At 41.7% G+C, this 22,139-nt stretch overlaps 2 long non-coding RNA genes across 6 annotated transcripts in view; one reads left to right on the top strand and one right to left on the bottom strand.

Moving 5' to 3' along the window:
• LOC135099492 (uncharacterized) overlaps positions 1 to 9,103 on the top strand; it is a 23,330-nt gene extending 14,227 nt beyond the window's left edge. Inside the window, exon 2 of the long non-coding RNA XR_010268029.1 lies at positions 7,037 to 9,103. This is a non-coding gene — a long non-coding RNA (uncharacterized LOC135099492). The remainder of the gene's footprint in view (positions 1 to 7,036) is intronic.
• A 1,596-nt stretch (positions 9,104 to 10,699) lies between these two features.
• LOC135099494 (uncharacterized) lies at positions 10,700 to 21,981 on the bottom strand. 5 transcript variants are annotated; one of them, XR_010268032.1, is made up of 6 exons: positions 21,839 to 21,966; positions 21,184 to 21,284; positions 14,488 to 16,795; positions 13,872 to 14,037; positions 11,743 to 11,831; positions 10,700 to 11,269 (listed from the first exon to the last, which is right to left on the bottom strand). It is a non-coding gene; the product is annotated as an uncharacterized LOC135099494 (long non-coding RNA). The 5 variants fall into 5 exon arrangements; XR_010268033.1 differs by lacking the exon at positions 21,184 to 21,284 and having other exon boundaries at positions 21,839 to 21,981; XR_010268031.1 differs by lacking the exon at positions 21,839 to 21,966 and having other exon boundaries at positions 21,184 to 21,832.
• Between the last annotated feature and the right edge of the window lie 158 nt (positions 21,982 to 22,139).

The following is a 22,139-nucleotide window of genomic DNA, read 5'->3' as shown; positions in this document are numbered from 1 at the left end:
TCCTCTGACTATAAGAAATTCTTTGACTACTTAACTTCCAAAGTGGAGCACATTCTGACCCTCTTCCCTTTTGCAGAGATCTCCATTCTTGGAGACTTCAATGTTCACCACCAGCTTTGGCTTTCCTCTCCCTTCACTGACCATCCTGGTGAACTAGCCTACAACTTTGCTATCCTCCATGACCTAGAGCAATTGGTGCAACACCCTACTCGTATTCCTGACCGTCTTGGAGATACGCCCAACATTCTGGACCTTTTCCTGACCCCTGATCCTTCTGCTTATGCTGTCACTCTTTCTTCTCCGTTGGGCTCCTCCGATCACAATCTCATATCTTTATCTTGTCCTATCACTCCAATCCCTCCTCAGGATCCCCCTAAGCGAAGGTGCCTCTGACGTTTTGCCTCTGCTAGTTGGGGGGACCTGAGGAGGTATTTTGCTGATTTTTCTTGGAATGACTACTGCTTCCGTGTCAGAGACCCGTCTTTGTGTGCTGAGCGCATAACAGAGGTGATAGTGTCTGGCATGGAGGCGTATATTCCTCACTCTTTTTCTCGTTCTAAACCTTCTAAACCTTGGTTTAACACAGCTTGTTCTCGTGCTATACATGATAGAGAGGTGGCCCACAAAAGGTACTTAAGCCTTCCATCACCAGAATCTCATGCACTTTATATTTCTGCCCGGAACCATGCCAAGTCTGTTCTCCAACTAGCCAAAAACTCCTTCATTAACAGAAAATGTCAAAACCTTTCAAGATCTAACTCCCCTCGTGATTTCTGGCATCTAGCCAAAAATATCTCCAATAACTTTGCTTCTTCTTCTTTCCCTCCTCTACTTCAACCAGATGGCACCACTGCTATCACATCTATTTCTAAAGCTGAACCCTTTGCTCAAACCTTTGCTAAAAACTCTACATTGGACGATTCTGGGCTTGTTCCTCCCTCTCCTCCACCCTCTGACTACTTCATGCCACGTATTAAAATTCTTCGTAATGATGTTTTCCATGCCCTCGCTGGTCTAAACCCTCGGAAGGCTTATGGACCTGATGGGGTCCCTCCTATTGTTCTCCGAAACTGTGCCTCCGTGCTTGCTCCTTGCCTAGTCAAACTCTTTTAGCTCTGTCTGTCAACATCTACCTTTCCTTCTTGCTGGAAGTTTGCCTACATTCAACCTGTTCCTAAAAAGGGTGACCGCTCTAATTCCTCAAACTACCGTCCTATTTCTTTAATTTCCTGCTTATCTAAAGTTTTTGAATCTATCCTCAACAGGAAGATTCTTAAACATCTCTCACTTCACAACCTTCTATCTGATCGCCAGTATGGGTTCCGTCAAGGCCGCTCTACTGGTGATCTTCTGGCTTTCCTTACTGAGTCTTGGTCATCCTCTTTTAGAGACTTTGGTAAAACTTTTGCTGTTGCCTTGGGCATATCAAAAGCCTTTGATAGAGTCTGGCACAAAGCTTTGATTTCCAAACTACCCTCCTACGGCTTCTATCCTTCTCTCTGTAACTTCATCTCAAGTTTCCTTTCTGACCGTTCTATTGCTGCTGTGGTAGACGGTCACTGTTCTTCTCCTAAATCTATTAACAGTGGTGTTCCTCAGGGTTCTGTCCTGTCACCCACTCTCTTCTTATTATTCATTAATGATCTTCTAAACCAAACTTCTTGCCCTATCCACTCCTATGCTGATGATACCACCCTGCACTTTTCCACGTCTTTTCATAGACGTCCAGCCCTTCAGGAGGTAAACATATCACGCAGGGAAGCCACAGAACGCCTGACTTCTGATCTTTCTAAAATTTCTGATTGGGGCAGAGCAAACTTGGTATTGTTCAATGCCTCAAAAACTCAATTCCTCCATCTATCAACTCGACACAATCTTCCAGACAACTATCCCCTCTTCTTCAATGACACTCAACTGTCCCCCTCTTCTACACTGAACATCCTCGGTCTGTCCTTTACTTATAATCTGAACTGGAAACTTCACATCTCATCTCTAGCTAAAACAGCTTCTATGAAGTTAGGTGTTCTGAGACGTCTCCACCAGTTTTTCTCACCCCCCCAGCTGCTAACTCTGTACAAGGGCCTTATCCGTCCATGTATGGAGTATGCTTCATATGTCTGGGGGAGTTCCACTCATACTGCTCTTCTAGACAGGGTGGAATCAAAAGCTTTTCGTCTCATCAACTCCTCTCCTCTAACTGACTGTCTTCAGCCCCTTTCTCACCGCCGCAATGTTGCATATCTAGCTGTCTTCTACCGCTATTTTCATGCCAACTGCTCTTCTGATCTTGCTAACTGCATGCCTCCCCTCCTTCCGCGGCCTCGCTGCACAAGACTTTCTTCTTTCTCTCACCCCTATTCTGTCCACCTCTCTAACGCAAGAGTTAACCAGTATTCTCAATCATTCATCCCTTTCTCTGGTAAACTCTGGAACTCCCTGCCTTCTTCTGTATTTCCACCTTCCTATGACTTGAATTCCTTCAAGAGGGAGGTTTCAAGACACTTATCCACCAATTTTTGACCACTGCTTTGACCCTTTTATGGGACTGCCATTTCAGTGGGCATTTTTTTTGTTAGATTTTTGTTGCCCTTGGCCAGTATCCTTTCTATATAAAAAAAAATAAATAAATAAATAATAATTTGTTACAGGTGTCTTTCCCCCTTATGATGATACAGGTTGTACTCACGAAGCTGATTAACCTGGCGCAAGTTGTCAAGTAATCTTACCTGTGTGTGAGTCATTCCACGTGTCTCTTTTCTCTCTCTCTCTCTCTCTCTCTCTCTCTCTCTCTCTCTCTCTCTCTCTCTCTCTCTCTCTCTCTCTCTCTCTCTCTCTCTCTCTCTGTCTCTCATCCTATACATTAATGATATAGATAAAGGAATTGTCTCCAGAATCTGTAAGTTTGCCGACGACACGAAGTTAGGATCAGACGTTTCGACTCCGGAGAAAGTAGAACAACTTCAGCTTGATCTCCATAAGCTGGGAGAGTTGTCAGACAAATGGCAGATGCCATTTAATGCAGCCAAGTGCAAGGTCATGCACATTGGGTACCGCAACCCCCAATATGAGTACGTTCTTAAGGGAAAGCCTCTGAAGAGCACTGACTCGGAGAAAGGCTTGGGTGTAGTTATTACCAATGACCTCAAGTTCTCGAAGCAGTGTATAGCTGTAGAGAAGAAGGCTCAGAAACTTTTGTGCTACATAAAGAGACAGTTTGGATATTGTAAAAAAAAAAAAAATAGTATTATCACTGTACAACTCTCTCGTCTGTCCACATTTGGAGTACGTAGTTCAGTTTTGGAGTCCTTCTTACCGTAAAAACATCACAAGACTGGAGAGAGTACAGGCCAGGGCGTAGACTCGATGTCACCTGGACATGTGTTTCTAACTTAGCTTGAGTCTCTTTCAATACTGCCTGTATGGGTCATAAGGCCTTCTGGAGTACTTCTCTTCCTTGTAACTCCTTGTAACTTGTAACTCTCTCTCTCTCTCTCTCTCTCTCTCTCTCTCTCTCTCTCTCTCTCTCTCTCTCTCTCTCTCTCTCTCTCTCTCTCTCTCTCTCTCTCTCTCTCAAGTGCGTGTAAGAAAGAGGACAAAAGAGAGGAAGCGATTGAAGGAAAAAGTAAGAATTACTTCTCTTTCATACCAGAGAGGCTGTGAAGGAAAAGGGAAAGGGGAGGGAAGGAGGGAAGAGGAGAAGAGAAAGGGGAGGGAAGGAGGAAAGGAGGGAGGGATTGAGGGAAGGAAAGTAGGAAGGGAGTAAGACTGACACGCTGGCTTCTTTTTACGCTCCTTTCTGAAAGCCAACGACGTATAATCTCCTCCTCCTCCTCCTCCTCCTCCTCCTCTTTGTTTGCTTCTTCATCTCCCTGATGCTTGTTTTGTTGTTGTTTTTGTTGTATTTCCTTTTCGCTTCCTGCTGCTCCTCCTCCTATGTGAAAACAAAAAGGGTTTTAACATCAACGATTGGTCCACTAATAACAGAAAATGGCACAAAAATAGAAAACGAAACAGACATGGCGAACACCCTGAACGAGTACTTTTCAACAGTCTTCACGACTGAGGATGTTCAGGGCAGTCTGCCGACCCCCTCGACTCAGTCAAGAGGCACCACGCTGCCGGACTTCACCATCACAGAAAGTGAAATCCTCTGAGTCACGAAGAGCATGAACGTAAACAAGACAGCCGGGCCAGACAAGATATCACCAAGGCTTCTTAAAGAAGCAAGAAATGAGCTCGTGAAACGCTTACAATTTTATTCAATAAAACTTTACTAGCGGGTAAAGTTCCCCACGAATGGAAACTAGTAAATGTCACGCCAGTCTTTAAAAATAAATAAATAAATAAATCTCTCCCAGCCAATTACAGGCTGATCAGTCTCACTTCAGTATTGTGAAAGCTGATGGAAACAATAATCAGAGATAGAAATGTTAAATATTTAGAAGAAAACAAAATCATAAAGGATTCGCAACACGATTTCAGAACCAAGCGTTCCTGCTTAATGAACTTACTATTTAACTCGCATGACGAGACAAAAGCTTTTGATATTATCTACCTTGATTTCCAGAAAGCTTTCGACACTGTTCTCCTTAAGAGACTCACCAGTAAAGTAAAAGCTCACGGCATTGCCGGAAACACCCTGAAATGGCTGAGAGACTGGCTCTCTGACAGAAAACAGCGTGTTGTGATAAATGCAAAAGAGTCAGAGTGGCAAAAGGTAAACAGCGGTGTTCCTCAAGGCTCAGTATTAAGACCATTACTCTTTATAATGTACATTAATGATATTGATGAAGGGATAAATTGCAAAATAAGTAAATTTGCAGACGACACCAAGATAACAAGTAGAATAACGTCTGTGTCACAATGGCAGGAACTCCAGTGTGACCTAAATAGACTAACAAGCTGGGCAGAAAATGGCGGATGAGATTCAATATAGAAAAGTGTACAATACATATCTCGCCTGAACAATGTTCAGGCGAGATATGTAATGAATAACATGCCACTGTCAAGCACCGATAAAGAAACTTCCCAGGTAATATTCATTGAGGAACACATCCTACACCACCCAATCCCTCTCTGTCAATATATAACACCAACATTTTACTGTGACTGCATTACAACTGTGTGGCTCTACTTACTGGTACTGCGACAGGCGGCTTGCCCATCCTGACCCTCTCTGGTCTGACAGCTGTGTCTAGCTTGTCCCTCTCTCTGTTTCTGTCTATTCCCGTCTCCTACACCTTGTAATATACGTGTGATGTTAGAGCGACCTTTTGCCCCAACAAGGCTTCCGTTGCTATAACATTTATTTTCCACTACTTCGATCATTCGCGGCATTTTCCTGTAACTTTCAATAAGGTTCATTTTCGAGTAAATATATTTATTTTCTCATACTTTGGTCATATGGTTCAATTTCATATACTTTCCGCAAGATCCATTTTCAAGTAACTATATTTATCTTCCCCGTACTTCGATCACACAGTTTATTTTTCCTTAACTTTCAATAAGATTCATTCTCGAGTTACTTTGGTAATCGCATCTTCTAATCAGGAACAAGGAGGCGGCGGTTCCTGTGGTGTGCCGGCTGTCCGTGTTGTCCATGTCACCTGTTTCCGGTGACCTCTGCTTCCCTCGTATACTAATTCAGTGATGGCCACCTGAGTACCTCTTCTTGTAATGTTGTGCTAATCTCCGGCTCTGTTAGTGTTGTGATGACTCACCGCATCTTGTTGTTCTCCACGGTGGTCACGTCTCGTCTCTTATCTGTCAGGGTGGTGATAGCTTCTTGATACCTGCTGTCGTTTTTATCATCTTCTTCCCTCATTTATTCTTTCTACTTCTCGTTTCCCTTTTTCATTTCTTCACTTTTGTTTCATTCTTGTTTCTTGTTACATGTTTCATTTCTTGTTGTTTGCTGGGTTACAACAACGTCCCTATTCTTCCTCCACGGCCCCTCACTTTCCTTCACTGCCTCTACTTCCCCTGGCTCTCCTTCCTTCACTGCTCCTCCTTCACCGTCCCTCTTCCCTCACTTGCCTTTCTTCCATCATTATTCCTCCTTCCCTTCACTGCTCTTCCTTCCTTCCCTGCCTTGCCCTGCTCATCCATTCCCCTGTCCCCTTCCTTCACCACCCTCCAGCCTCCCCCATCCTCGCCACTCTCGGATGTTGTTTATCTAGTCTCTCTCTCTCTCTCTCTCTCTCTCTCTCTCTCTCTCTCTCTCTCTATCTCTCTCTCTCTCTCTCTCTCTCTCTCTCTCTCTCTCTCTCTCTCTCTCTCTCTCTCTCTCTTTTCTATTCAAGTCTTGTCTGTTTTTTTTTTTTTTTTGGTTTAACTCTCTCATTACTTATGGCATCGTTTTCCTTCCTCTTTCTTTCTTCCTTCCTTTTTGTATTTATTTGATTTCCTTTCTTCGTTTTCTACCTTTCCGTTATTTCATTTTTTTTTTATCCTTCCTGCCTTCCTTTCTTTCATTTGATTTCTCTCCTTTTCTTATCCGTTTCTTCCTTTCCCTCTCCTTTTGTTCATACCTTCCTTTTTTCTTTTTTTTTCTCCGTTTTACTTTTATTTATTTTTTTATTTCATTTTATTAATTAATTATTTTTTTGGTGGGGAAGGCTTTGCTTTTATTTATTCCTTTCTTTTCTCCTACGTTCCTTCCTTCCCTCCTTTCTGCCTCCCTTCCTCCCTCCCTCTCACTTTTCCTCCCTCTCTCACCGTGCCTGCATCCTTGCATTTTCCAGCCTACATCCACTTTACAAGATTGCTCAGTGTACTTTATCACAGACAGCCTCGGAAGAACCAAAATGCAAGTTAGATATGTTTGTTCTTCATTTGTATTTCTTTGTGAGTGATCTAAACTCCGTGCTCTTATGTATTACTGTTTGTTCATGTGTGAGCGATTTCAACCTCCGGTCCATATCTTTTACTTCTTGTTTTTTCCTTTGTATCCCTCCGAGTGGCCATGTCTATTGGTGTTCGTTCTTACTTGGTGTTCCTGCAGGAGTGAACTATCCCTCGCCTCTCTCTTCCTCAGCTGTGACACAAGGAGCAGCTTTCTCAGCGACGGGGAGCGGTGGACGGCGGATGAATACTTCGGCTCCCGCGCCTTCTTCTGCATCATGTCCGACCCTCTGACCCTGGTGGTGGGCGACGTGCGTCAGAGGAGTTGAAAATGTATGGGACTCGCTGCTGTGCCCTGCGTGTAGCTGTGAGGTGAAGTACAGACGGCTGCATTGTCTCAGCCTCGGAGGTGCCACTTGTTCAAATTACGAATGGTTTAATGTTATTTTTTGCAGGCTGTGGAATATTGCAGTATCTTATAACAAGACAAATGATATAAAAAAGCATGTAATTTACCGATAAGCATTACACAACAACATTATTGCGGTGATAAAATGTACTCCTGTAAAATGCTACGTGGCATCGTCTCTCAGCTGTTTTCAAGGTCGCAAGGGCAGGCTACCCACCCGCCCTCCTCCCTCGCTTTGATGATGCCGCGTAGCATTTTACAGAAGTACTTTTAATCACCGCAATAATGTTGTCCTGTAACGCTTATCGGTAAATTACATGCTTTGTAATCCCATTTGTCTTGTTATAAGATAATGTAATATTAAACCATTCGTAATATGACTAAGTGGCACCTCCGAGGCTGCGACAATACAACCGTGTGTCCGTCATTTCACAGAGCACACCCACGAGTCCCGTACATTTTCAAATCCTCTGACGGGTAAACAAAGCCTTAAAATGCATATGTGCATAGAACATTTTCTACTTAGAATTAAACGTTTTTTCACCTCTTTCAGTATTTGCAGAAACTCGCGTTACACCCTGTATAGGAAATTAGAGACGTCGCAGTGAGCGTTTTGATACCAGATAGGGCCAGAATTTTTAATTCTCGCCGGAAAATAAATATTTTTTGGGGCAAGGTTTTACAAGCTTACAAAGGTGTATCGTTGCACAGTAATGCGTCTGAATTTTAAGTCAATTAATTTCGTGATAACTGACAGCACATGACATTGTTTGAGCCTCTATTCATAATTTCAGATGATATTCTTAAAAGAGCCTATAAGTGTATCAAGGCAGGCAATCTGTAATTTTCTACTGACCTCAATGGAAGTATACTAATATATACTTGCATTTTCATGTACTAAACAACAGGCAAATCCATTTAATGTAAAGAAAATATAATTTTGTATCAGAGACTTTATTTTTGCGGTACGATCACTATCCTCGGGTACTTGGGCAGCGAGCAAACCAAAACACAGGACCACGCTTACTCGACTACCCTGCACAATGGATACATCACCGCCACAATCATGGACTACAGCGGAATTAAGAAAATTCCCGAAAGAACGAGCTATACCCTATTCTGGATATAGTAAAGCAAAGTAAAGGCCTTTGTATCGGCAGAACTGAGAGGCTATTGTTTACACTTTACACTCCTTCCTAACGGCGTGCGGCGCTTTTTTTAACTGAAGAATCATGATCAAGATAAGTACGTCGTACGTCCGCCAGCGGTGCTGTTCTTTTTTTTATTTCACTGATTACTTTCATATACAGGACGTGTCAGTGATATCTGATATTTTTCAACATTCCCAGATAAAATGCACAAGCCGAAATCAACATCCTTTTATTTTTACTGTTCATACTTACTTAAAAAAAAAATCATTACCTATTTTTAGTTTTATCTTATAATTCAATTAACAAAGCCTTATCATACACCAGTAAGTATGAATATTAATATTAAGGGTTATGTTTTTAATTTTAGATACACTTGTGCAGCAATTCATGCTGTACTTTTCCTGCACATCGATTTCAAATTTAGCTAAGACACCCCTTTGCCCCAGGAAATCGCAGACAATTAAAAATGCTGGCGCTGATAGGTATCTACCAGCCTCACTGCCACGTCTCTAATTGCAAGGTGGCGAACAAGTTGTCTCAGTATATCAACCACGGGAACAATAGACACCTGTAACCGCTTCACTCAGGGCGTTCAATCTCTTATGCTTTCGGATCCAATACCTTACATTCTTCAGTTAAAAAACTCATTACCTTACACACACACACACACACACACACACACACACACACACACACACACCTTTCCTCAAACTCATTCATATTTCACCTTTTTTTTCCCCACAATGCATTTTTAATCTTTCCTGTTTATTAATTAAGCTCCTTTGCGCACCTTATGAATTAATTCGAGCGTTTCATTAAGTTACAGGAGAGAAGCAAGTGATACTTCTTAATGGTTCGGTTTCATTTGGAAGGGAAGGAATAGGAGGTAGAAAAGGGTTATTGTGATAGATAAGGTAAAAAGAAAGGGTTTTATATATATATATATATATATATTATATATATATATATATATATATATATATATATATATATATATATATATATATATATATATATATATATATATATATATATATTATTAAAAGCGTTAACTTATCTATGAAAAGAGTGTTTGTGTGTGTGTGTGTAATAATAATGTTTCTTTCTCTCTCTCTCTCAATGAAAGATAAGAGCGAGAGAAAACAGAAAAACAAAACTGTTGTAAGGAGAGAGAGAGAGAGAGAGAGAGAGAGAGAGAGAGAGAGAGAGAGAGAGAGAGAGAGAGAGAGAGAGAGCGTAAACCACCAACACAAAATTAAATTCCTGAGCAGATCTCTTCTCTCTCTCTCTCTCTCTCTCTCTCTCTCTCTCTCTCTCTCTCTCTCTCATAATCCATCCCTGCTATACGTAATCACAATGTAATGCCCTATTGTTTGGTTTATTTTCCTAAGTGTTCCCCTCCTCACCCCATTTTTTCTCTTCCCTCATTTGTTCCTTTTGATTTTATTCGTATTTTTTTCCTTTATTTTTCTCATTTTTCTCTTGATTCGCCATTTTTTTTCTTATTCTTTTCTTATTCTCCCGGTATCCATTATTTTTCATTTTTTTTCTTTTTCCTCTTTCTCCCAATCCTCTCGGTGTGTCTGCTGCTGGCTCGTGATTGGCTGGATTGGGATGGCTTGGTGTATGTGGATTGGTGTGGACGGCTATTATTATTTGCTTGTATTTTGTTTATTTACTTTTTTGTTTTTTTATTGTTTGTGTAAGAGAGAGAGAGAGAGAGAGATTTAGGAAGACCACAAAATTCTCTCTCTCTCTCTCTCACTCAATGTTAAAGCTTCATTATCTTTCTTCACCGTAGTGTTAAAAAATATACGACTATGTTGGTTTGTTTGTTAGCGTTCAGATTAATTTGCTTTATTTAGTCTTCATTTATTTATTTATTTATTTTGTGTTGGTGTATATATATATTTTTTTCAGTGTTAATTGATGAGATTATTTCTTTATAGTGTGTTTTATTTAGTTAGTTTTTGTTGTAAGTTAATTCAAAGTTGAGCATTTTGACTCACCTTTGACTCACCACACTCAAGTTGTGTCCTGTATTTTTGTGTAAGCCTCATATTTTTTGAGTCAAGCATTTAATATATATTCTTCACTTGTACACACACATTGAGCCTCACTACACTCACGCAGGCTGGAAGAAAATTTGGCTTGTCGATTTCGGTTCCATTCCTTGTTGTAGACACTACAAGATTCTAACATTTGTGTGTGTGTGTGTGAAGGAGACAATTGTTGGTGAGGGGCTGTGGAGAGTCACTGTGGGTTTGTAAACATACTGTGGGGGACATACTGTGGAGAGAGAGAGAGAGAGAGAGAGAGAGAGAGAGAGAGAGAGAGAGAGAGAGAGAGAGAGAGAGAGAGAGAGAGAGAGAGAGAGAGAGGTGTTATTCACTGTTCCTCATCGCAGGAGAAGTATTGTTCATAGTTGTTCATTGCAGGTGAGGGAAGACACAGTATGTTGAGGGAAGGTAGCTGCAGGAGTGAACAGCTGCACCAGTGACAGCAGCAACAGAGCCCCACGACTGCTGCTGCTGCTCTCCTCCCAGCACAGCAGCACACAGGACACATATCCATCATCTTTAAATCCCAGACACTCGTGCCTTGGTAATCTCACTGCAGCAAACCCTACATTGCTCAGGTCAATTTCCAGCTAGAGTCATGATATCTGCAGTTATTTTTCAAGATAAAGAAGGTTCAAAATATCCCCCCCAAAAAAGTTATTTTTAGAGTTGAAAATCCACTCGAATTTTCTGCCTGAAGCTCTCGTTTAAAAATAACTCCCTCTTGGATCTTGTGTCCGACTCCAACTGTGTCCTTCAAGTGAACGGGTCTTCAGTTTGTAGTGAGGTTTCCAAGCCGCCCAGACCTGTGAAGGCGAGCAGTCAGTCAGATGATGAGAGTAGACATCAGCAACATAATGAGAGAAACAGTCACAATAATAGAGATAAATGAAGGCACTCAAGTATTGATGATAAAACAAGACAGAATAATGAGAAAAGTAAAATAATGAGAGACAAATAAGGCTAGTCTACAAATAATAGTGAATTTACTGTAGGAAGGGTCTGCTGTACTACTTAATGACCATTCAAGTCTACTTGTTAAAGATATGTTTACATTTTGAACTGTCATTTTCTTGTACTATGATACATTTTTAACTATTTTTTTTACACCTGCCTTATAATTAACATTGAGTAGAGTCTCACTAATACAACTTGAATATTACTCAGCCGGCAGTCTTTGCCATGGTGGAGTGTGACACTCTAAATCAGTACTGACATTTTATCATTTACATTTTATTACTTTGATTACTCAACAAAATACTGCATTGTTTTTCGTAACCTGCTGACTGGTGAAGGGACAGTGTGTGCTCCTGAACACTTGGTTCTTGCCACGTGCCACAGCACTCTGACAGCCTCCAGTGGTCCTGTCTGAGATAATGCACCACACAACATTAGGAATAGGAATAATTATTTCACTAAAACTTTAATTATCTGCAATAAAAACTTGGAATGAGTTTATGCACTTTGTGAATTTAGGAATCTGGAACAATGATTGCAGTTATTTAACTACCTGCACTAAAGAGTTTGTATTAGTTATGGCGGTGTTGACAACAAGTATAAACACTCTGAGAGGCGTGACCTCCGCCGCACTGCTTCATCAGCCTTCAAGTCCCGGCAGTAAAATGGTTCGTGTGAGGAAGACTGTTTCTGGTGCTACAGGTGAAAACTGTTACTACTAGTGTGTACATATCTGTGGAAACCAAAGGATGTTTTCAATCGTACCAAACGTTATAGTCATGGAGATATCTCTCTTCCTGCACACAAAACAACTACCAGCACCTAATTATTACACACATACTCCTACACCAGCCTCGGAGACCCCATCTGGTGAGCGGACCACAATTGTCCCCGGGTCAGACTGCTCTTCTGGTAACGACCCTAAATGTCTTGATACCCCTCTCAGTTTTTCTTCATAAACTTCTGCAACATTCGCGTTCAATCTGTAGAACACTGCCTCTCCTCTGTTAAGCTTCATCATCCTTTCGTCACTGAAACTCAGATGTCTGAGGCAACTGACAGTAGCCCCTTTTCTGTTCCCTCCTACTTTCTCTATCCTCATTTTCGATCCAAAGCTGGATGCTGTGTTCATGTGCGCAATGACTTAACCTGCTTTCCACTCTCTTGAATCTTCCGAGTTTTCCACCACCTGGGTACGACAACAGAGTCACTCTCAAACTAAATTTATCTGTGCTGTATACCTCTCAAATAACTCTTCTGACTATGAAAAATTCTTTGACTACTTAACTTCCAAAGTGGAGCACATTGACTCTCTTCCCTTTTGCAGAGATCTTAATTCTTGGAGACTGACTTCAATGTTCACCACCAACTTTGGCTTTCCTCTCCCTTCACTGACCATCCTGGTGAACTAGCCTTAGACTTTGCTATTCTCCACGACCTAAAGCAATTGGTGCAACACCTTACTCGTATTCCTGACCGTCTTGAAGATAGGCCCAACATTCTTGACCTTTTCCTGACCTCTAATACTTCTGCTTATGCTGTCACCCTTTCTTCTCCGTTGGGCTCCTCCGATCACAGTCTCATATCTGTATCTTGTCCTATCGCTCCAATCCCTCCTCAGGATCCCACAAAAGGAAGGTGCCACTGGCATTTTGCCTGTACTAGTTGGGGGAACATGGAGGTATTTTGCTGATTTTCTTTGGAAAATTACTACTGCTTCCGTGTCAGAGACCCGTCTTTTTGTGCTGAGCGCATAACAGAGGTGATAGTGTCTGGCATGGAGGCGTACATTCCTCACTCTTTTTCTCGACCTAAACCTTCCAAAGTTAAACTTGGTTTAACATAGCTTGTTCTCGTGCTATACATGATAGAGAGGTGGCCCACCAAAGGTGCTTAAGCCTTCTTCCATCACCGGAATCTAATGCACTTTACATTTCTGCCATGCCAAGTCTCTTCTCCAATTAGCCAAAAAAAAACTCCTTCATTAACAGAAAGTGTCAAAACGTTTCAAGATCTAACTCTCCCTCGTGACTTCTGGCACTTACCCAAAAACATCTATAATAACTTTGCTTCTCCTTTCCCTTCTTTATTTCAACCAAATGGCACCACTGCTATCACATCTACCTCTAAAGCTGAACTCTTCGCTCAAACCTTTGCTAAAAACTCTAACCCTGGACGATTCAAGGTTTGTTCTTCCCTCTCCTCCACTAGCGTAGACATGACAAAGGTGACTGTAAGTACACAATGGACATGACACACTCAGGCAGCTGGTACAGCTTTGGCTATAAATGTTATAGCAATACTCTGCCACTTTGTTGACAAGTGACAATACAACCTCTCGTTCCTCAGAATGTTCTTTTCACGTAACAGCTTCAAACCAAATCCTGAACCAACATGAACCACCTCTGCTATCAAGTAGTCAGCACCGTGAAGGGTTGTACAGTTCCTTACCTCACTAAATAATACTTCTTTCTTATCCAATCTGTCTGTCTATGTGTCTGCTGCCATGGCTTGACCTGCTCTTCTTTCATCTGTAGCTTCCATTCTGTCTGCTGTCTCTCTGCATCTTCTTGTCCACCACACCATCGTCTCTTGTGTGTCTGCTGCCACTATCTGTCTAGGAAAAAAAAAAAATTTTTCTTCGAAATCTTGAACAACTACAACATGAACCACCTGTGGTTTAATCATTCTCCAGCATTTCTTCTGTCCACCGTCACTGTCTGAACCAGTCACCTAACACACCATCCTTCCTGCCACGGTCATTCCTCTCTAATGCTCTTCTCTTTCTCCCTCTCTCAGCGTGGTGGCAGCACAGGCCTCTTCACTCCCTGGCACCACGGCAGGTGTCAGTGAGGCAGGCAGGTGTTGGTTCAAGTCCTGGCAGTGTCACTTCGCTGCTGTATTGTTTTGTGCAGCGGATGATGCTACGTTTTTCATCACTTAGTTAGTGTAGAGTTTATTTTTGCTTGACGTTATTTGTGTTGGAAAGACATTGCCATTATATAGTGGTAGATGTTCTAGGAAATAAGGAATTAGCAATACTAATACATGCTTGAACAACACTCACCGGTGTGGAAGGCTTGTCAGGGAGTGGCTGTAGTGGCTTCACTTGAACCACGACCATGTTCTCCTCAACCCTTGGAAAGATAACAATTTATCTGAAATGGAGAGATACAAAGATAGAGAAAAATTTAAGTGAGACACTGCAAAGTGTAGCTGACAGTGTACGCGTCGTCATCAAGAAGAGGGGCTCTGCAAAGAAATAGTAAGACACTCGTGAAGGCTACCATCTTTTCTCAAGGGAAGTGTGTGTCGTGTGTCTTAACATCGTCAGGCGCGCAAACATGTTTTGCATCAAGGGTGTCGTTGTACGATCCGGATATGAATTTTTTTTTTATTTTTTTATTTTCTACATTTTTTCCCATTTTTTATATATGTAATGTTTTGATAAATATATATATATATATATATATATATATATATATATATATATATATATATATATATATATATATATATATATATATATATATATATATATATATATATATATATATATATATATATATATATATATATATATATATATATATATATATATATATATCCCCTAATGTAATGAGGTCTTCTGTTATGAAATTTCACGGTTTCGCCCGCTGCGAGACATGACTTTTTTTTTTTTTTTCTTTCTGGCGTACCCGTTCTTCCTCAGTCTCCTATGAATATCTATGGTTCTTTTGCTGCGTACAACATTAGAGAGTACGTAATTTTAGGTCTAACTATTTTTTTCAAATTTATATACGAAAAATGAGATAAATATTTTTCCGTAAATCTAGGAAATAGTCAATGTGTCTGCATTAGATATCTTTTGCATTAATATCTTATTTATTTCAAACAGTTAAACACTGGTTTTGATCTAAAAGTCGAAATATAACAAAAATTGTTTTCACCCGCCTTCCCCCCTCCCCCCCGGGTAATTAAGGGTGAAATCATGAATTACTTTAGGCCTATGTACAAAACCGATCGTAGTAACTAAATTAATCTATATCTGTTTTTCAACATATTGTGATGTATATATCATGTGAATTTCAAGTCCTTAGCTGCAATAGGTGTATTATAGTCATCCCTTAAACTTTGACATAACTTAAAATGGCGGATTTTGGCGTATAAAAATGATCTCCGTTGTTATTGGTGTTACACACAGATGGGCCATTGCGGCTTATCAAGCTGTGAGAGGCGAACAAAGTCTGCTGTCGTCATTTTTGTTTGTAACTGATTTTGATTTCTGACAAATATTTGAAAGTAAATATTTGACACAGTTTTTTTTTTTACTTTTTCATTGAAAAAAAAACTTATCGTACAAAAAAAAAAAAAGATAGCAGACATCCTTCTTGCAACCTTCCTGATCAAAATATTTTTTAAATGAATTGGTCAATAAATGAGGGAGGAGAGGCGAGTTGAACACAGGCAATTTAATATGGGATTAGCGATCCTTCAACCCCCTCAAGTGGATGAATAAAGGTGATTAGTTACTTTGATGTGTAAAGACTGTAATTTGTAAAGATGAGAATAAATGAGAATAAATTATTTCTATGACCTTGTGTCCAGCCAATGTTTGTAGGTTTAAGGTGAAACCACGAGGTGAGGTGACATTAGTATTGTCAAGTGTCTTTGTAAGGTACTCACACCAAAGTTTTCATTTGCTTCAGTCAATCAAGGTCTGGTGATAAAAACAAGGCACTGCATCCTGTGCACTCTACCCTGTGCACGCCTTCCTTTCACTCTGGAATGCACACCTTTATATATTGTGCTGCATTCACACTCACATATTTCAATACAAATAAATAAAATTAATAACAATCACAACAAAAAAAAAAGTGACCAATAAAAAAATAAAATAAAACAACAAACACAGTTGTGAAGAACTCTTCTCCGTTAACCTCCAAGATAACATCAGAACTGGTCTTCAGGAAAAAAAATAAATAAATAAATAAAGATAAACACTATCACTCTCACGTAGAGCACAGCGTTACACCTCAAAAAATAAAAATAAAAAAAATAGCATCAGACCGAGGAGGGTTCCTATGTACAGCAAGTGACCCCTAAACAAACTAGCTAGCTAACCACAACCAAGGACCCCGGAAGTGCTTATCTGGGTTCTTGTGGCTGGATGGTGTCCGGGTAGCAGTCTGGGGCAGGTGAGGTGGATGGCTGAGTGTAGGCGACCACGTGGCTATGTCGGGTGTCCTCCACGACCTTGTGGAGCAGTATGGGGTCACCTCGCCACTTCCGGGATGACCTGGGATAGTTATCTCGTCACCTACAACCCACTTCTGGTTCTTCATCACCATTGTTAGAGGTAGTTCATGGGTCACCTGCAATAGTAGTAGTAGTAGTAGTAGTAGTAGTAGTAGCAGTAAAAGTAGTAGTAGTACTGGTGGTAGTGGTGGTAGTAGTAGTAGTAGCAGTGGTAGTGATAGTAGTAGTAGTGGTGGTGGTGGTGGTGGTGGTGGTAGTGGTGGTTGTTGTTGTGGTGGTGGTGGTGGTGGTGGTGGTGGTGGCGGTGGTTGTGGTGGTGTTGGTGGTGTTGGTTGTGGTGGTGGTAGTAGTAGTGGTAGTGGTGATGGTGGTAGTAGCAGTGGTAGTGGTAGTAGTGGTGGTGATGGCGGTGGTAGTAGTGGTGACGGTGGTAGTAGTAGTGGTGGTGGTGGTGGTAGTGTCGGTGGTAGTAGTGGAGGCGGTGGTAGTAGTGGTGGTTGTGGCGGTGGTAGTAGTGGTGGTGGTGGTATTCGTGGTGGTGGTGGTGGTGGTAGTAGTAGTAGTAGTAGTGGTGGTGGTGGTGGTGGTGGTGGTGGTGGTGGTGGTGATAGTAGTAGTAGAAGTAGTAGTAGTAGTAGTAGTAGTAGTAGTAGTGGTGGTGATGGTGGTGGTGGTGGTGGTGGTGGTGGTGGTGGTAGTAGATGTGTTAGTAGTAGTAGTAGTAGTAGTAGTAGTAGTAGTAGTTGTTGTTGTAGTAGTAGTAGAAGTAGTAGTAGTAGTACGAGTAGTACTAGTAGTAGTACGATTAGTAGTAGTAGTAGTACGATTAGTAGGAGTAGTAGTAGTAGTAGTAGTAGTAGTAGTAGTAGTAGTAGTAGTAGTAGTAGTAGTAGATTAAACAAAATAGAAAAAAAAGAAACCGACAGACAAACCGAGAGAGAGAGGGGGAGGGAGGGGGGCTATTGTAGCCCCCCCTCCCTCTCTCTCTCTCTCTCTCTCTCTCTCTCTCTCTCTCTCTCTCTCTCTCTCTCTCTCTCTCTGGGAGGTAAGAGAACACCATTTTCTTGTTGGATTGCAAGGTCACTCTAGAAGAGCGGGAAAAAGATGCAGAGGGCGCTGTCAAATCTTTAGTGTGAATGAAGGACGGGCAAGTGCAGCTTGAGAAGGTAGGAGAGTGAAGAGTGTATGTGATCAGTGTGATGGGAAGGTACATGTATGCCTCCCATGTTCTGAAAAGAAAGCACTCTCTCCATCAATAGCGACCTTCACACATTTGCTGCAATCATTTCTTGAGTCACTGTTTTCACTACACAAGGAATGAAGAAGCTGTTTATATGAATGTTGAAGGATAAAGCCTTTTCTTTGTGCAGCTGCAAACAGGACACAGGCTTTCATTTGTTACAGGAAAAGTTCTCCTTTGTGCAAGAAATGATAGTAATGATTTCAATAAGAGTAGGTAAAAATGTTATGTTGTTTTGCAATCACAGATTTGCTTTGTAATAAAACAATATATAGATGACAGTTGTTAGGGATACTACATCTATATGTTGAGCCGTGACTGAGACAAGTTTTATTATTACCATTTAGAGTTCCACCTTTGTATTTTGACCAGTTACAATGTCACTTCACAAAAGATACTCTTTCATTTTTTTACCATTATTATATTTGCCTCATTAAAAATTATGATAATTAATAATCAACATTTGTTTAAAAGATTTGCGTTTCATTTTTGCCCATTATTTAATGGAATTCATTGTTAAAAAAAAAAAAAGGAAGAAAAGTGATAAATGTTGGGCCAGTGGTACACACGGCAACTTTGAATAGTCTGAAATGTAACGGCGGTGGTGCGTTGTGGCGCCTGACGTGTTAAATATTGACTGATTTTACTTAATATAACACCATTTTTTTTATATAACTCTCCCCACCGTAGTCTTTCTAACGTCCAAAACCGTCACCTACCCACTCCCCTCTCACTCTCTCACTCCCTCCCAATATCCCTAGAAGTTACAACCTTCAATTCTCTCCACCCTAATCTTTCTCCAGTTCAAATCCGTCACCTACCTACTCCCCTCTCACTCTCACTCTCACCTTGGCCTCGTACAGGTCGTCCACTTAGGGCGTAATGTTCTTGAGTTGTTCTTCACAGTCCTCTCAAGTTCTCTCAGTGAGTCTTTGAGTTTTGCTTCATATTCTACTTGTAACTTCCTATCAAGCTCACCTATCTCCAGGTGTTTGCGCTTCTTCGTTTCTGTCACCTACTGCTCATAAATTGCAGTGGTAGGAGTAGTAGTAGTAGTGGTAGTAGTGGTAGAGGGTGGGTGCAGCATAATTGCTGGCTCACAAAAACACAAAATTATCTCATCGTTTCATTACACTTTCTTATTCGTTTTTGTTTCAGCGGTGCATTTTTACCGCAGATTTTCTTTTCATCTGTATTTTCTTGCTTTTCTCTCACTTTCCATTTGTTTTGTTTAACTTGCTTTCTCCTTCGTCTTACTCTGGCCACCATTCTCTCTCTCTCTCTCTCTCTCTCTCTCTCTCTCTCTCTCTCTCTCTCTCTCTCTCTCTCTCTCTCTCTCTCTCTCAGTAGAGAAAGGTAAAGGGATTTTTTATTTATTTATTTTTTTGTTAATGTGTCAGGGTACATGGTCTCAGTTTGGCAATGGAATGAATGGAGCAAGTTTTGATGACAACTTGATGTGAAGGAAAATTGTGTTTACTTATATATATATATATATATATATATATATATATATATATATATATATATATATATATATATATATATATATATATATATATATATATATATATATATATATAAAGTAAGCACAATTTTTGTCCACGTGAAAAATAAAATAAATGATAAACGACCCATTACAAAGCCTCATTACTTAAACTCAGAAATCACAATGGACAGAAATGGTCTTTACGACGCCAGTACTTCACTCAGGTATTAAACACCAGTGACGCATCACTTTTCTCTCGCTTTCTTTTCTACACTACCAGCGTGACGCCCTCCACGCCCCTGCCACCCACGCCAACCACTTCACAAACATTAGAAAAACTGACTCAGAATACAACTGCACTCGTCTGCAGAGAGAGAGAGAGAGAGAGAGAGAGAGAGAGAGAGAGAGAGAGAGAGAGAGAGAGAGAGAGAGAGAGAGAGAGAGAGAGAGAGAGAGGGGGGGGGGGGATGTAGGGGAAAAGAACCATATGGGAAGGGATGAGGGAGGAATGGGGGTGAAAGTAGATGAGATGGTTGAGGGTGAGTGAATATCAGAGAGACAGGAGTGAGGAAGGAGAGGAAGAGTGAATGATGGAAGCATAAGAATAAAAGGATGAATGAGGGATGAGAGAGAGACTTGAGGAAACAATGGGAGTGAGTCAGGATGAATGGCTGAGAGAGGGAGGGAAGCAGTACGTGAAGGATGAGGCTGAGAGGATAGCCGGCTAAATCCAGAGACAGAGAGAGAGAGAGAGAGAGAGAGAGAGAGAGAGAGAGAGAGAGAGAGAGAGAGGGGGGGGTGATGAATTGAGGGCAGGGAAAGAACGGGGGAGCGAAGGGTCAGCGAGAGATGTGCGCTTGGGATAGTGAAGGTGGTGGTAACAGGCAGCCCTCACAGCCCCTGCCACCACCACCACCACCAACCACCACCTTTCATCACCAATTGTTACCTTCAAGCTGCCATCGCATACGTCCTGCCTTCATTCCTTATTACGTTACAGGTATGACACCTGAATACTACTAATGGCGCCACCACCACCACCACCACCACCACACCTGTCCATAAAACCAATATTTCCCTTTCATGTATTTTGTCTACGTAATGAAACGGCGGAGGGAAGCATCACGTAGACAGACAGACACAGATTGCTCTCTCCACCAGTCCTCCATCAAGTGACTGACAGACTGACTGTGTGACTGTGTGATTGAAAGACGAACAGACAGATACATACTGGTCTCTCCACCATTCCTCCATCAACAGACTGATTGACTGATTGAAAGACGGACAGACAGACACAGAGTGGTCTCCCCACCAGTCCTCCATCAACCGACTGACTGACTGACTGACTGAAAGACGGACAGACAGACAGGTGGTGTACTCATATTTATCTGCTCAGCTTCTCAGCTTACTTAACTGCAGCCTCAGTCATATAACTTTCATCATCAGAGTCAGGAAAGTTAAAATATTGGTTCATTTGCTGTCAATCTCTCTCTCTCTCTCTCTCTCTCTCTCTCTCTCTCTCTCTCTCTCTCTCTCTCTCTCTCTCTCTCTCTCTCTCTCTCTCTCTCACTGACGTCACATCACACAGGTCATTATATAGATGAAATTGTTTAAATATGCACACATTTCCTAATAGAATTAATTTTCTATTGTAAGTTTACATAAATAGTCCAATAATAGTATACAAAACCACAGATTACTACCTTTCATTACGTGTGGAGCTTCAATCTCAAATAAAAACCATTATACATTGACTCAAATAAGGCAACACTCACCTGGGACACGAGGAGCAGGGGAGGACAGGCAGGGAAAAGCGGGGAGAGGGTGGCGGGCAGGCTAGGAAGGGAGCGAGGAGGAAGGGAAGGGGAGAGAAGGCCTGAAACAGGGAGGTGAAACAGCGAACGAGTGACTGCAATTTGCTGATTATAGGAGTACACACACACACACACACACACACACTCTCTCTCTCTCTCTCTCTCTCTCTCTCTCTCTCTCATCCCTGATAATCGTATCACCGCCACCACCACCACTTCCACTCCGTCCGATAAACACCTTTTTACACCACCACCACCACCGCTTAGCCCGCTCCGACTACGACCACCGCCACCTACCACCTCCACCACCACCACCATCGCAATCCTCAACCACACCCAACAACCACAACATCGTTGCGTCCGCTGCACCCACCACTGTCACACAACCACCACCATCCCCAACAACCACAACCACCTTTAACATAAGCCAGTCACGTTCACCATCACTACCAACACCCTCTACAACCATTCCAACCATACCAAACACCACCACAACCACCACCTCAACCCAGTCACGTCCGCCATAGCCACCTCCACCTCCCCCTTCCACCATCCTACTCTCCACATCTCTCTTCCACTATCCACTCCTCCCTATCCACCACCAGGCCATACTCACATCCACCTCTCCCTCCACACCGCAGTCCACCACAACATGCCCGCCAGGGACAGACGCAACACCGCTTCACCGCCGTAACACAACCGGGGACTCGTCACGTCAGCGGGCGCAGGGCGAATGGCTGAGGAGACGGCGAGGAGAGAGTATCACGTGACTTGAATACTTGGCGCTGATTGGTGAAGGCTGTGCTGAGGTAATTGTCACTAAGAACGGAGCCACTCTCGCAATACTACTTGTAATGATACAAAATAATAGAATCACGGTTATTATTACCAGTAGAAGACACTTACCAATACTCTGT

Source organism: Scylla paramamosain, unplaced genomic scaffold (genome assembly GCF_035594125.1).
Source record: "Scylla paramamosain isolate STU-SP2022 unplaced genomic scaffold, ASM3559412v1 Contig135, whole genome shotgun sequence".
Taxonomy (NCBI): Eukaryota; Metazoa; Arthropoda; class Malacostraca; order Decapoda; family Portunidae; genus Scylla; species Scylla paramamosain.
The sequence above is the reverse complement of the archived record's forward strand: the minus strand, read 5'-3'. Positions and strand labels throughout refer to the sequence as shown.